This window comes from Nuphar pumila, chromosome 1 (genome assembly GCF_984573655.1).
Source record: "Nuphar pumila chromosome 1, dmNupPumi1.hap1.1, whole genome shotgun sequence".
Classification (NCBI taxonomy): Eukaryota; Viridiplantae; Streptophyta; class Magnoliopsida; order Nymphaeales; family Nymphaeaceae; genus Nuphar; species Nuphar pumila.
Window position 1 is genome coordinate 13,285,629 of NC_143249.1, and position 17,750 is coordinate 13,303,378.

The following is a 17,750-nucleotide window of genomic DNA, read 5'->3' on the forward strand; positions in this document are numbered from 1 at the left end:
TATTTAGGATAATCTATATATAGATACCTAACATATGACAAATTTATGTTTAAACACGTTAAGCTTCAAATGTTTAAGATAAATGCCTAACCTTTTAAAAACTTGCTTAGTTGATCCCTAGAGTTGCTTTCTGTTCACCTAGCTTTAGTTAATTCCTGAAAAATAACAGTTTTAGCTATTTCTTTAGGTAAATAAAATATTGGTTTATAAGAGAATCAAAAGGTGGTTTTGTCGGTTTTTTGAAAAGTTGGTTGATGGAGACTATTAAAGGCATTTGGTGTGAGAGCGTGTGTGTATAATGCCTTCCACACTCTCCATCTACCAATAAGAGAATACAGTTTCTTATTTTTAATATACAGGCCCCACAGGTATATTGGGAACGCGTGGATGTACGTTTTCACCGAAGTAGACATATTTGCACACACTACAAACCAGGCAAACCTTTTTCCTCCTCTTCCAATTTATTCTGTAACTACTGTTTGCTACTGTCTGTATGTTTCACAAGAAAAATTATGTATGACATATAATGATGATCTTCAGGTTCTGTTGTCATTATTGTTCAACATTTTCTAAAGATTTTGTGTTGCAGGACATATTCATAATCTTCCTACCTCCATGTGTTTCTGTGTATGCATGTTTGTCAATCTGATAATATCATGAACCAAATGGAGGTGCCTGATATATGATTGTCATGGTTCTTTTACTATTCTATGTGAAGTAGATCAAACCATCATGTTAGAATATTCCTTATTACAATGACACTTACTATTGCAATCTAGGGTATCAGTCTTTGTCATTCTTCGACATCATCTTATCAACCACTTATAATCCTTTATTTCGATATGAGCCATATGGGATAAAAACTAGACCATACCAATCATGACCTATGAACCAATCTGTTCTCAAGCAATGTATCAAATAAAATTGGGGAACATAATTTCTTGTGCCCAATTATGTCTGCATGTGTGCATGGGTAGAAGTGGTAGAATGAACCTGTTTGGTTATTTATAGGCATTCAACCTAAGATCACAAATTTAGTTGGAGTTAAGACTGCTTGGTGAATTTTATGATGTGTTTTTTCCCTAAAGAAAGCCTATTGAAAGTTCTGTTCATTGCATTGTTGTTTGGTTGTGCGAGGGACTCATCATAATTGCATGTCTCATGACATATATGCTGCAGACCATCGGGTGCATAGCAACATGGTTGGGAGATTAAATAATATGCTAAGAGTCCTAGCATTGGAGCTTTACCCTTTTGGGATGACGAGCCTAGGTATGACAGGCTGAGCCACCACAATCAGGTCTTGGATCCCAGATGTAATTTTTCCAAGTAATAGATCGGAAAAAAATTAAATAAGATGCTACATTTAAAAGCAAATAAGTAATTTTAATGGGTGACAATAATCCAAGCAATCGACAAAGTAAAATTTTAAAAAGTGAAGCGTTTTCTTTAAATGTCTGAAACTTGAAACGGCTAAATTTAAATTCACCATAAGTTTGGCGCATAATCGTCCTCGTCATGAAGCCTTATCCCAACATACGTTACGCGCCTCTATGTAAATTACCCATATGTCTAACTTGCAGCTTTGGTTCATGCCTTGACCACGAAGAGCGGTTACGTGCCTTAGTGGGCTTTATCTGCCACACGGCGCCCGGACAGAAAAGGGATAGTAGGTGTACATGATCATCATCCATTTGTCTGTTACTGAGATCACAAGAGAAACACAGAGTGTTCAATCTGGAGAAGAGAGCAACAAATGAGAAACACAAAAAGCAGCAACCCAGACAAATCCCTATTTAAACATCTTTGGTGACGTGACCCCTTTATCTTCGAATCTTCTGTATATTGACCATTCATTTTCTATGAACCACCTTCATCAGCCCTTTGCGGTATCAACAAAACCATCTTTTTTGGGCCACCACCTCACCCCTCCCTTAAGAAAAGAAAACACAATAAGTCACTCGATACCCCCAATTCTGGTATAAATTCTAGGTGGCCTGGTGTTGCTTAGCTGCTTTGCCCTCTCTCTCTCTCTCTCTCTCTTGTGGAGAACCATGTGTTATCCTGGTCCTCTAGTGCTTCCTTTGAGGAGGAGAATCGAAGTGGGGAGTTCTGTTGTGCAGGTTGGATCAAGTGGGGAGAAAAAGACTGTGGGTTCAGGAGAATGCATATGTTCTCCCACAAACCATCCTGGTTCATTTCGCTGTAGAAGGCACCGTGCTGTTTACCGGTGGGTTGGAAACAAAGTCCGGCCAAGGCAAACCAAGGAGATAAGCAAAGGAGGAGTATGACTGTCCAAATGGAACTACTGCTTGCCAATTGTAGGCAGAGCAGAGAAAGGTGACAACTTTATGGTGCATGTTGGCTTCATGTGTAAATGACATGTTTTAACATCTACTTTTTCTGTTGCTTGGGTGTCATTATGTATGTATGATGTATATGGTGTATATGTACATGACATGAGTGTATATATGTGTATATATTGATATATGACTTTATATGCATAAGTAAATGACTAATTTACAGCATCACAACGAATTAGGATATGGAAACCACTTGTCCTTCCAAATCCTATCACTAACAACAATTCTCAACTTTGCTAAACCATAAGCTATAAAATTACAATGTCTGTCAACTTGGCAACACCTGAAACGATGTATCTTGAATAAATTCTCTAGTAGAACAACCTCATCTCTAATTGGCTGCACACGGCCCTCCGACAACGCATTTATTCGAGTCACCACATCTCCACGGGGAAGATTCAAGCACAATTTTACAGTGATGTATGATTCTTGTGTGCATGATCTGTAAGTATTCCCAATGTACACATACGCGCATGCATGTGCTTGTTAGGCGCAATGCAACTACTTGTGCATGTGGTTCCCGCAAGTATCTTGGTCGTTAGAGAATACGATTCTTTACTTTACAGTTGCTTCATTCCTTCATTTTCTTGCAATTTTCTCTCTCTCTCTCTCTCTCATATATATATATGAGAATTGAAAAATGAGAACTAGAAATATGGACATTTTCAACACATTTTTTCGCAAATACAACCATGTGGATGTGCTTGGCATGGTGAATATGTTAGGAATCAACCATTGGATCTTGTATTTTTGATAAAAAAACGTGAGTTTTGAATGCTTGAATATTTATAAAGATTATGAGTCATTGATTTTAAAGCCTTAAAGGAATCTTGTTTATGCATCAAAATCAGAAGATTTAAGAGGGAATTCTTATAAAACCAAGCATGTAGATCACATACATACAGTTAGATTCAAGAGAAAGCAAAAAATCTATGAAAATCACAGTTCACCCATTAGTTCTCATATTCTAGTGACTCTCTTTATCTCTCTCTATATATACCTTCCCACCAAAAGAAGGTACAACTGTCCCCTAAAAACTATTTTTAAAAATATTTTTGGCAACTCCAACCACACTGATGTGATCTATATGGCTTGTATAGATATGTATCAGTGTGGGATGTTGGTCATGCAAATAACTAAATGCAAGTGAGGAGTTGAGCTCGGCCTACATCCCAGCCTCAAATTAATTAAACCGAGCTTAAGCCATCAGTACCAAGCCAAACCTGGACCAAGTATGGGCTGCTGAGCCCATTGCTTGTCTATACCAATGTATGAGAGAGAGAGAGAGAGAGTGAGAGTTGGTCAGGTGCAATCACATTGCACACTTTGTGTGCCGCTGTACCTGACTGCCCTCCATCTCAGGGATACAGCCTGTCAGCGCCCAACACAAGATGGAGGGCAAATCAGGTGCAATGGCACGCTAAAGTGTGCAATGTGATTGCACCTGATCTGCCGTCATCATGAGAGAGATCTTTTCCCCAAGAGGTAAGCTCTTCTAAATTATGATGCAACATTGCCGATTTACTTCTTTTCTTTTTTGTTTTATTTCTTGGGGTTTCATGGGATCTAATATCACGCTTTTATTTTGAATTATTGTTTGGGGTATTACCAATTAATTAATATTCATTTATTGTAGTACTGATTAGTCATAATTTACTGATGATCAGTTTGAGTATTTCTCATACAGTCGAGCATGCTGTTTTGATATTGAGCATGATCAGTGGGTTTTTCTGAGGACACCATGTCCACCATGATCACGCCAGATGCTTCAATACTTCATTTGATGAATCTTGTTGATGGTTTGCCTCACTAGCTTGCATAACAATTTTCATGGATCACAAAATATATTTGTTTTTTATGTTTTGGAGGGAAAAGTAAGTCCCTCCCCCTCGAAAGGTTTTGTTAAAATAAACGATAATTTACATTTAGGTGCCTAACATATGGCATATTTACGTTTACCTTCCTCAAATTTCAAATACTTGAGCACCTATCTTTTCAAGAAATTACTCAAATGATCGCTTTTGAATTACTTTTTATATTAGTTCTACTCACTTTAACCATTTTGTAATTATAATTAAGGGCAAATTAATAAATAATTTTAGAAAGTAAAGTACATTCAGTCATCTAAGCAATTTCTTAATAAGGCAGGGTATCTATCTTAAATATTTGAAAGCTTAAACATCTAAATGTAAATTAACCATGCATAGGTGCCTATATGTAAAATCATCATAAAATAAAATTAAGGTAGAGTGAGTGGCATGTTCGTTGCAATTTGTTCACCAGAATTATCTTCTCAATGGTATTGTTTTGAGTTTATAAACCTCGCCTAGCACAAAGACCTGGCCGTGCTGGCTCAGCCTGCCATACCTGCGATCGAGGTAATAGTTTAAAAACTCATTGGGTTGACCCGGTGACTAGGCTCGAATCGCCCAGTCATGAGGTCAAAAAGCAGGTGTAAATCAGTTTTTACAAAACTCGGCTGAGTCATAGGCTGATGACTCGGCCGAGTCATGGGCGAGTCATGCATATAGATATATAATATATTATATATATTATATAAATTAAAATATTTATATAATATATAAATATTATATATTATATATTATAAATAAAAATGATTATACATGTATTAGTAAAATTCTATATTAAATATATTATAAAAACATCATATAATATATATTATATATAATACATTGGTAAAATACTATAAAATATAGATAATATATAATTTCCAATTGAAATTGCTAGTAAGAGAAAGAATAATTCTGACTATATTTATCTTTGCCACAGGTGCAAATGTTTCTTCATAATCTATCCCATATGTTTGTGTGAAACCTTTGGCAACAATGCGAGCTTTAAATCTCTTAAGAGTTCCATCACTTTGATATTTTACCTTATTGATCCAACGACATCCAAATGCCTTTTTTCCTTTTGGGAGTGAACATATCTCTCATGTTTTATTCTTGTGAAGGGCATCTAATTCTTCATTCATAGCTAGAACCCAAGTGGACTCTTTTTTTGCTTCTTGATATGATGCAGGTTCTTTGTATTTGTCAATGGCACTGAGACAGGCTAATATCCTTTGGACAAGCAGTTATATCCAATGTGGTTTTCTATAGGATGATTCATGGAGATGTAGGTGACAAAATCATTGAGTCGGCTAGAGGGTCAAGTGAGTCTCCCCGACTTTCTGACATGTGGTGGAGAGGAACTTTCTTCTTCATCTTGCCTCGTGATTTCTTCTCTCGTATTTCTCCCATTGGGACCAGTTTGATGTTGTTCGGTCAGAATGATATCACTTAACTAGTCAATGCTAGGAAGAACTGGTTGATTCTCCCCCTAAAAATCATTATCAATCAGCTTAGAAGTAAAGTAAGGTATATCTTCATCAAAATGCACATCACGAGAAACATATAAGTGTTTATTCTGAACATCGTAGCACTTGTATCCTTTCTTAGAACTAGAGTATCCAAGAAATAAACATTTAATGGCACGAGGACTGAGCTTATCATTCTTGGTAGAGACAAAAATGGTACAACCAAAGGTTCTTAAGTGAGAAATCTCAATTTTCCTTCCTTTCAAAATTTCCAAGGGAGATTTATTTTTCAGACCTTTGCTAGGAAGTCTCTTAATAAGATAACATGAAGTAAGAAATGCATCAATCCAAAATCTTTTTGGTACATTCATATGGAAGAGTAAAGCTCTAGTCATTTTCAAAAGATGTCTGTTTTTTTCGTTCGACGATACCATTTTATTGAGGTGTGCCAACATACGTGAACTAATGATCAATACCAGTCCGTTTTTCAAATTCTTTAAAAATTTGATTATTAAATTTTGATCCATTATCGGTTCTAAGAGCTTTGATTTTGGATTCATATTGAGTTTCAACCATAGTGTAAAACTTGATAAAAAAATTTATAACTTCATCTTTGGTTCTAAAAAGATATATCCAACAATATTTGGAGTAATCATCAATGAAAGAAACATAATATCTGTACCCAGAATAAGCAAATATTGTATCACCAATATTTGGAGTAATCCACAACATGGTTAACCCGTTTAATAAACAGGTCGGGTCGACATGACACGATTACACGACACTGCGACCCGTTTATTAAACGGGTCGACCCGATAACATAGACATTTTTGTTTATGATTTGGTTTGGTTCGGACTATTGGTCAAACATGAATTAGGGTTAGATAAGTTTATATATATATATATATATATATATATATATATATATATATATATATATATATATATATATATATATATATATATATATATATATATATATATATATATATATATATAACGGGTTGCGGGTTGACGGGTTCGTGTAAATGGGTTGACCCGCCCGCCTAACCCCGTTTATTAAACGGGTCAAAAGGTTTGGCGGGTTGGCATACCCCTAACACGGACATGACCCGTTTAATAAATGGGTTAGGCAGGTGAATTGACCCATTTACGGCACGAACCCGTTTAAGCCAAACCTTAACCCGGCTAAGAAGGGGGTTGGCGGGTCGGGTCAGATTTTGCCACCCCTACTTATGGGAATGAAATCCTCACCACCTAGTGGCCAAGCTGGGTTGACAACTCTCTCTTTTTCTTTCTCTCTCTCTCTCAATTGTACATGAGTAATAGAGGACAAAGAGACAGGATCAGGTGCAGTCACATGGCAAAATTTGAAATGTACGGCTGCACCTAATGCCCTCCATCTTTGAACTCAGTTGTGGGGCCCAAAGGGCGGCTAGGTGCATAGGCACGTTCAAAGTGTGTCATGTGATAGCACCTGATCTTGGCTTGAGGACGAGCTACTTTTGGGTCAGGCTGCTGTTGAAAGACAAAAAGGCCGGGCATATGAGCCCTCAAACCTATTGCTCCATACAGCATATCTTATCTAAGGGCCTGTTTGGGATCGGTAAAAGAAAGGGAGATATGGCGAAATTGGTAGACGCTACGGACTTCATTGAATTGAGCCTTGGTATGAAAACCTACTAAGTGGTAACTTTCAAATTAAGAGAAACCCTGCAATTAAAAATGGGCAATCCTAAGCCAATGTTTACAAAAACAAGGGTTCCTTTCTTAGAAAGGAAGAATAGAAAAGGGATGGGTGCATACACTCAAACTCAATGGAAGCTGGCGAATGAATAGAGTTGAGGGTTGGTAGAAGAATCTATCCATCGAAACTCCGGAGGGATGATCCTATGTACTGAAATATCAAACGATTAATCACAACCTGAATCCTTATATATATATTTTTATTATTATTTATAGCTGGAATGGGCATTTATGCATTTGAGGAAGTGGTAGCTGCTACCACCTCTAGGAGCGATAGCAGGGCCTCACTTGCCATCTCAAATGCATAAACTCCCATCCTAGCGCCGAGATTTCAAATGGGACCACCATAGGTGTTTGACCAAGATTTTGCCTTGGGAACACCAAATGCATAAACACCCATTCCAGTGTCGAGATTCCAAACAGGCCCTAAAAGAATAATGGGCTGGTCCCTCTCAATAAAAAAGCCTAAAAATTTATCTGATCCGAACGTGCTCCCACAAGACACCTGCCCCGATCTGATTCACAAACCTTTTAGATCTAGAAGACGTTATAAAAGTTGGAACAAGGATCAATTTAATATTATCTATCGTCACAAAATTTCGTATACACGAAACTAGAGAAAGTAAGATTCAGATATTTCTTCATCCTTTCAACTAGCTGGATCCAAACCCATATCCTAATGGTTGGAGTTGGATTAACATCCAAGTGAAGGTTATCTGAGTCGTGTTATCACTCATTTTATGTACATATGAAACCAGAAATGGTATGTTTTAGATGGATCTAGTCCAGATTTCTATGCAGCATCGAGCTGGTTAGCCCTAGGTGGATCCAAACAAATATCTTGATACAAATGTTACCCAAACGCAAAGGTTTATTGTTCATACATATGTCCCATCCATTCACAAGAATCACAACCCCTACCCTGTGAGTTTTTTTTTCTTGATTGAAAATATTAAATTCGATTCAAAGTAAGAATAAGCGTCGCTATACACAGAAGAATGAGTGATGAAACATCTCAGTGTGTATTCATTGGTTGAAGATAGTGAACCCACACACCTTGTGTTGGGACGTTGCAAGTTCGAACCCCAAACGGTACTGTTGTATAACTGGTAGGGGTCTGCTTAACCCCAGCTTTCTCTGTCAAATATATATATATATATATATATATGCTGTTTTATTATTATTTTTTTTAAAGGAAAGAGTAAACTATATTTTATTAATTCACAAAGAGTGCATAGCTTAGGGCGATGAGGTATCTACCCAGCTTTCCCCTCCCTCACTTGACAAAAATTTGCATCTTCTCTCCCTTTCAACAAAAACTATAGGTTATAGTTTTTAATAACTAAACATCATTAATTACTCTTCTTTCCATTGAGACTAAAAATAAAACTGAATTTCACCTATTCAACAGTGGGAGAAAATAGAAAGCATCATGAAATTTCTACTTAACCAAAATGGATGCATGGATCAGACCATTGGGGAATCTAGTCGATCCTGAATGATTAATACCCCATTGATGCACAGTGGAATTCATACTTCGAATATAAATAATTATATCTCAAGGGAGGAAAGTCAATCATGGGATAATTAAATACTTAATTAAAATGTGAGATATTTGTAGGATGATGTCATCCTCTTCTCTTTCTTAAAAGACAACTGCCATGAAGAAAACCAAGCAAGCCACCCACAGATACAGATCAATACGTTATGCTTGACATAATAAAAGTACTAGTGAATTTAATGCAAGCTCAAAAATAAAAATAAAAGCAATAACCCATCTCAAAAACAAAAAATATGCCACAATAATGTCTTTAACATAAAAACTCTCACAGGGAGGCGTGCTCATTAAGTGACCTGGTTGTCGGTGAGGGTTTTCTTTCGTCATAAAAAAATAAAATTTAAAAACTTTTTTTTTTTTACATAGGCAAGTTGGGGGCAGACCTCACCAGTTATACAAGGTACCAATGGGTTTTGAACTTTTAACGTCCCAACAGTGACCTGCAATGACAGCTCCTACTAAACAAGTGTAGCCCCTACTGGTATAAAAAAAAAAAGAATTTTGAAAGGCAAGCTGGGGTTGGGCAGACCCCTATCAGTCATACAACTATACCATTTGGTTTTGTACCCGCAACGTCCTAACACAATGTGGCGTGCACTAGCTGCTCCTACCAAACAAGCTGAGCCCGTGTTTGTTGCTAGATGGGCGGTCTAGGTTCAAACCCTGTGAGCATCAGCTCGGCGACTTCTTAGAACCGAGGGGTGCGCCACTGTTTTTATGCCATCAGAGAGGAACCAAAGTTTGGTTTCTTGGTTCCTCGTGACAAAATAAATAAATAAATAAATCTCAAACTCGTGGATTCAGCCCGTTGGTTTGTTCAAGCATTGGGATGTCAAGAGGGTCAGGCATTTGATTCCCCTGAGATAAAACCCGTGAGAGGTATGGGCAGCAATGTGGGCCTGATCCATTCAGCTGAAGTTTACTACTAAATTGGGGCCAATTAGGGTTCGATTTGAGTAGATTATGTGTCACTAAAAATGACAGGTACGTCTGCTTTTTTTTTTTTTTTGAAAGACAAGCTGTGGTTAATTAAACGGACAAACAACAGCCGGCCAATGTGGCAGAGCGATTCGATCCAGGGCCTTCAGCTTGAGACAGAACCCCCGCTTACCACATGGGATGCTACCTCGGTGGCTTTGCTGGCCACATATCAATTAGAATCTCTAAGGGCCCCTGGCAATTATGGTTCTAGTGTACAATGAGAAAATGACTCGTTTGCAAAAATCAAATGAGTCGTTATTCTCACGTTTGTTTAGAGACGAGAAAATGGAGTCAAGGAGAATCATTCTCTCATTTGTGCAAAGAATGATTTTCATGGGGGTGTCGTGTTCTCAGATATTATCTGGCATCAAAATTAATCAAAAACTGGTACAATGCCATTCAATTTCTTGTGAATCTTATACCGGGACGGAGCCAGTCGAAGGGTTAGTAGTCCTTTGGTTTGTCAAATTGAGTCCTAAAAACTGCCCCAATCATCTTAAGCATAGAAACTCCTGCTCTCATCAATTTCCAGCCACAGCAAGACAGGTAGGGTTGCCCTTCAAGATGTAAGGCTCTCCATGGCTGAAAGTGAAAACCGTTTAAAGGTATTCAACTATATTACATATAAAAGGATCAGCCCTATCAAAGTGCTTGTGCAAGAAATTCAGCTCTTCATACAGTGAATACAGAGAAAGATGAACCAAACAGAAAAAAACTGAAGTGTTTGTTACGTTAATAATAATAATAATACTGATATTAATACATCCACAAGTATATGAATTATCTATACTTCATAATCTCTCAAAGCCAAGAAGAGAAACATAGACTCTCTCTCTCTCTCTCTCTCACTCACACACACAGAGAAACAGAGGACAGGTTGTTTCACATGGTGTCAACAGACTTGGGGGATAAGACTGATTTGTTAGCGGGCATGGACATGGAACGCTTCATCCAAGTGGTGGGCGAGGACCTGTGATACCTGCACCGGAACGAGCCCTCGTGCGTTGTCGGCGAGCATAGACACATACCAACTGCACCTGATCCCTTCGGTGAACCAGACGCGGACAAAGACCCTCCCTTCATCTTCTTAGGCGATGAAGCAGAGTTTGATCCCACAGAAGAGGAAGAAGAATTAGAAGCCATGCTGATGCTCTTGATCTTAATTAACCCTTCTATCCTGCAATTGTGAGGAAGAGAAATAAAGGGTACATATATAATGAACGTGGGTAGTATATTATATTAATGATTGCAACACTTGTGAAGATCCCAATAAACCAAATCTTTGATTCTGATTTCACAATACAAATGGAACAAGGAAAGCAAGAAAATTACTTCCAAGTAGGGACTCTTTGCTTGTTGGTAACTTGGTATCCTTCCTTTTCCTTTGGCTTAGAAAGGAAAGTAGAAATAGAGTGGGGGAGGATGGGATGAGGCTAAGAAGAGCATGTGGCTTGTGCACAACGAACCAGAATCTTCTTTCAATTATCAAACGATGTCACCATCTTTGATTTCTTTTTTCTATCTTTTTTCTTCTTCTTGATGATTGAAGGCTGAAGATAGGAGCTACAGCGAGCAACTGAAAACGAGGAATATACGAAAATCGCCAACATCAAGAGAGTTTTACTTTGTGGGGGTGTCTGTTGTTCTTTAGGATAAGGGACTATATTGCAAACTATAAAGAATTAAAGATTTGTGGTTGATCGTTATCTTGTTTGTGCCTTTATTTTGACTCTCATTATCGTCCCTTTCATAATAGAGTTTTCTTGTAAGAATAATAGAAGTTTATGCTCCACACGAACTGTCTCACCACTCGTTTGGGAAAAATCACGGTGCAGATCACCACAATGAGATTTGGTGGCTTGTAGGTCGACTTGGCGCCAACAGGGCAGGCCAATCATATATGGACCATAGATATAGAGAAATCAATGGTCCATGACAAAGTTGCCATAATGGCTTACTTTTATACTTTCTCCTTCTTCAATCTAGCTCACCGTTGGATTCATATCACCTTTGGGACTTTATTGAAATATGACCAACTTCATAAACTTTAACATATTTACTATCATTCAAACTATATTCAAAATATAAATGTCTACAAGTGCACCAACTACAGGATCGAGTTTATGAACCTAGTGACATGCCAAACGCATCACAAGGATCCAGGTATATTACCTGGCTAACTTGTTGGTCATCTCAAGGATACCAAGTCCAAAGACGGGGTTAACTAATCTTCAATTGTGCAACTGTGCCAAGGGTTGACTCAGTGACCATTTGCATTAGTGGACCCTAACTCAAACTCGAGCCCAGAACACAAAAACACAGTGAGCTCGGCTGGCATGCTAACGTGCTCGATGCCAAACACAATGGAGAAAACTGTTTGGATAGTAGAGTTGAATCCAGAACAGCATGTCTGAATCCAGATATAGATTTGATCCCCATCTGAATGTATAAGTCCAAGAGAAACTGTGGATCCTAACATAGTACCTTAATCTAAATCCAAATCCAAAAACACCAACCCTTTCAAGTGTGCGTCACATCTGAACATGCATTCGGATCTTATTTTAAGATGTATATTTGAAAGTAATGTATCGGAATTTGGGGAAATAAGGTCCTAGCGAATCCGATTCATTTTCACCCATGACATCTAGGTTAAGTTAAATTAAAAATATCTGGATAAAGGTCCAAAGCCCCCAAGGCCGAACGATATACTCGGCGATTTATCTCCCGAGGAAATCGGTTCCTCGGTATCTGCTGCCGCACGCAAATCGCGGAAGCGTCAGATGACCGTTTCCATCGAAACGGACCAATCGCTAGCGTGGCTCGGTTTCCAACTGACCCCTTTCCGAGTGCGCTTACGCTGAGGACGTGTCCACGCAAGTCTGAGTACACATTAAAATTTTCGTGGTGATGGATGGGGGACGGAAACCGGTCACTGATTTACCACAGGTTTGGATAAAAAACAATCAACGCAGAACCTGGGTTTTCTAATGCCCCCACATGTGAATCAGACTGTATGTGGCCAGTTGGCTTGTTCAAATCACAAAACTAGCCATGTAGAAAGTGACCAAATTACCCCTATTATCTAGAAATGCAAATGGTGGGTCCGACCCGAATTCCCATGTGCTTACCGTTTGCATCCCTGCTATTATCATTTCCGTTCACAAACATTCCCGTATTTGCTATGTCAATCCAAGCGTGAAGAGAAGCGAGGCAATAAAAAGTGCATTTTTTGGTAAATTCTCATTACTTGTATTATTCACTTAAAAAGATAGCTCTTAATCAATTTGCACTTCTATTATTCTTCATTGAATGGATACTTCTTCTTTTTTTAAAGGTAAGCTGGGGTTTGGACTGAATGGATACTTATGTAGCCCCCTTCCCCCATTTTTTTTGGTTAAAAGAAATTTTATTTTGTTAATAAGAAAACAAACTTTATTTTTTTTTGCTTAATGTGAACAAATACGTGTGTGAACCATTTTTTAAAGATAAGTTTGTTTACAAATGGTTTTTACTAAAAAAATAATATGCATCGAATTAACTTAAAGATTTGTAAATGTTTTATCACAAAATTTTAGGGAAATATGAGCCGTTCATTTAGGGGCGGTTCAAGAGAAGTCGAGGCTCCAAGGGAAGTCTCCAAATGAGGTCTTAATTTTGTTTTCAAATATCCCCAATATTTTGAATATTGCATAAAAAAAAGCAATATAAACATTAAATGATATATTAAACATTTTTTCATAAAATATTCAAAAACTGGCTTAAACTAAAATCTCTTATTTTTTTTGTAAAATATTAAAAAATGCAAGAATCATTTGATGCCATCGTTTTGACGATACAAATCTTTTTTTAACAAAAACAACATTAATTACCTGGCACATGAGTGCCATTACCCTCTTTGATATGGGCTTATTTCAGGTCTTCTGAAAGACAAAGACAATGTACATGTATTGTTCAATACCATTATTATCGAGATTTTGTCAAATTTTGAAGCCCCTTCAAAATAAAAGACCCCAAGCGATGACCTCAGAACTCAAAGGGGCTTCATTTTGGTTGATGTTTGATCTTTTTGAAAAACATCTCATGTAATGCACGTTTTCTATTAAGTTATAGAAAATATAGCTGTGATTTTTTAATATCTTAAAAACTATATATTTATGTCACAATCATATAAAAACAAGTTTTATAGACCATATCTGTCTGGTTTGATCAACAAAAAAAAAAGGGGTGTAAATTTTATAGTTTTTAGTAGGTGGTCCTGGGGCACCCTATCATTAATTAATAAATACCTACAACCTTGCATTTTTCAACTGGCTAAGAGGGAAATTAAACTGATTAGTTATCGATTCTTAATGCACACACACATACAAACATTTATAAATACACACACACAGAGAGAGAGGGAAAGTAATGCTATGGTCCTGCCCGGTTAGGCCCTTTCAACAAATCATAGTTTTCAATATTTTTTTTCTTACATCTAACACCATAGATGTGATCTATAGATTTTGTTTAGTAAGAACAGGCTTTTGGATAACTGAAATCTGACTTGTGTACAGGTTTTTTTTGGTGATAGAAAATCATTGGCTATAATGGCATCATTTTTTTCCGGTTCATAAAAATACATTTTTCATCAAAAAAATATTATTTAGGAGTCAATTCTCACTAAATAGAGCATGCTAAACACATCCAACAGTTAAGATCTATCATAAACACTTCAAACTATAGGGCCTAATGGGCACAATGAGAAAAGAGGGCCTAATATATTCAATTCACACACACGCGCGCACATGCACGCGTGCACACACACACACACACACACACACACACACATATATATATATATATATATATATATATATATATATATATATATATATATATATATATATATATATATATAGAGAGAGAGAGAGAGAGAGAGAGAGAGAGAGAGTAATGCATTCCTTAAACCCCCTTTTTCATTAGGTCTGGTTAGGCTCTTTAAAAAATGGTAGTTTTAAGTATTTTTCTCACATCTAACACCATAGATGTGATCTATAGGTTTTATTTAGTAGGAACCCGCTTTTGGATCGCTGAAATCTGACTTGTATATAGGTTTTTCCGGTAATACAAAATCAATGGCTATGAAGGTACCAGTTTTTTTCGACTCAGAAAAACATATTTTTTGTCAAAAAAAAAACATAATCCAATAGTCGATCCCCACTAAATCGAGCATGCTAAACACATATAACTGTGCATATCTATCATAAAACACTTAAAACTTATGTAGCGGGAGAAGGTCCATTGGTTGCAACTTCAACATGGACCATTGATTTCTTTATCTATATGGTCCATATATGATTGACTTGCCCTGTTGGAGCCGATGTCACTTACAAGCCACGGTATCATATTGTGGTGATCTGCACTATGATTCTGTAGCCTGCACCCACTTAACAGAAACCATGAGGTTGTATACTAACATCTTCTCAAGCAGACTTCACATATCTATTCAGCATAGTTTATTTGATAAGAATCATGTTTAAATCATGCTTTTAAAATGTAAAAGTATGATTTTTCAAGTCATGAAATTTTGATACATTTTGTGATGTTGATCATTGAAAATCTTATAAAAACCTATATCTATGTCACAATCACATAATCCAAAACTTGATTTTTATTAAGAAATGTATATAAATCATATCTATATATTTTGATTGAAGAAAAAACTCAAAAATTCTGGAAATCTATTTTGTGTGTGTTTATTCTTATCATGCTCTCAAGTTCCTTTAAAAGTTCATTCAAAATTTCTAAACTTGGTTACTAAGGTTAATATTTTTCTAAAAGAGGCAGCCTCTGCCTACCTTTTACAAAGTAGATGTGAACAACCCAATTTGCTTCATGCATTCTCTCCTTCTCCCTGAGCCTGCATTAGATATCAACAAAGTTGATACCCTTGTGTCAACATGTCAGGTTTAGTTTGGATATTGAACAGACCATTACCATTTAATTGTGAAGCCTTTCAGATAGGGATGTAAATGGATTGGATTCAGGTCGGATGTAGTCTTTACCGGATATGGATATCTGCTAATCAGATTCTGATTCGGTTGGAAAAAATAAAAACCAAATCCGGCTAAGTACATACATGATTCAGATAATGATGTCCATTGGATTCAGATGGAAAACCCATAACAGAATCCAATCTGATTATTAATTGGATTCGGTATGCTCTAACAGGATCCGACTAATCAGAGCCAGATTTGAGTTGGACATCAGATAGCATTCGTCCATTGACATGTCTGTTTGTTTTTGGACTGATAATGGATCAGAACAATGATGGGGGTCCCTGACAGACCCAGATCCAAATCGCATGTACGTCTTCAAATCTAGAGCCCTGAGTGAAAATTGTTTGTGTATGATTTTGAAACACTTCCGAGCTCAAATTCACTATTAGAATCTTCCAATTATTATCTGGACTGGTTTGGATCAAATAAGGAACCAGGATGTACCTTTGGATTGTGCATTGACCGTGACATCTTGGTGTACATTCTTCTTTAAACTTTTTTTAGGTTTTGAAATAGGAGGATCGTTCTAACAGGTTCCACCCCAGTCCCACGATCCAATGCCACAAAGATACGGTACGACTTGCGACATGAGTTGGACACTCGAGTTAAAAAATAAGACATGAGGACACAGTTTTTTTTTTATTGTTAATGTATGAAAAATATTTTTATTATTTTAATATTAAAAATACATTTTTATTGAAATATTATTAAAAGTGTGAAAAAATTATTAAATAATATTCGTATGTGCTAGTGTTTGTGTCACAGCAACACACCCAAAATGGTCTATCCTGTCTGATATAGGTCCAATAAAATTATCGGAGTGAATTGCTTGTGTGGATCTGATCCAAGCCGAACAAAATGCAGGTTTAAATGAATGAATTTCCATCCATGTGTGAATCTTGCAAAGTGAAAGCCAAGTACCTAAAGTTTGTGAACAGAATAACGGAGTCCACCATGAATAAACACAGCAATTACCAGCACAAGCCAAAATTCGTGCAAAGCCCGAAGTGATCATGATTGGCTTGCATTGTGGACCAGGACAGTTCCACCAATCCTGGGTTTGGGCTATCCCTCAACTTGGATACCAAACAAGTAAAAAACAAAGATAATCACAATCCATGCATTTCAAATGTATTTTACAGTATCTTAGGAATTTTTGGTAATTTAGCTCCTAAATTAACTTGATGCTTAGAGGGGATGACAACTAAGATTCTTTTTTTTTTCGGATAAATAGGTCAGATGCAGTTTTAAATTTACATTCAAAATGAAAAGAGTACCCAATTAGAGCATATAGTTAATTGGATTTGGATTGGATAAAAGTTTTTTTTTTCACCTGTACCGATTTCTATGTCTCAATCTGATTGCCCTACATTGAATTATGTCAGATTAAGGAGAGACTCAATCAACATGCTAAATCTACCCCCCCACCGCCCCCAAAATAAAAAAAACTGACATTTGTTGCAATATTTTGAGTCTCTTGAAAGCAAAACGCATGTCAACACCAGCTAAGTGCCATTTCTTTTCTTTTTTTGATAGGCATCATGGTGGATGACCCCATGGGATTCAAACCCAGGACTAGTGCAACCTAACCATCCAGCTATCTCATTCAACCCTTACTTACATTTCATTGGGTCCTTGCATTCAGCAGCAGGTGGGGAAAAGACTTAAGTTGTAGAGTCTTTGTTGATTTAGCTTCAGAAAACAGGTTTCTCAATTTTAGTTTCACAACCCAAAAGCATGGTGCATGT

General features: G+C 36.9%; 1 long non-coding RNA gene across 1 annotated transcript; it reads right to left on the minus strand.

Annotated features, from left to right (window-relative positions):
- Positions 1–10,687: 10,687 nt before the first annotated feature.
- Positions 10,688–11,469, minus strand: LOC149848018 (uncharacterized). The gene is made up of 2 exons (XR_016432547.1): positions 11,297–11,469; positions 10,688–11,141 (listed from the first exon to the last, which is right to left on the minus strand). It is a non-coding gene; the product is annotated as an uncharacterized LOC149848018 (long non-coding RNA).
- Positions 11,470–17,750: the final 6,281 nt, after the last annotated feature.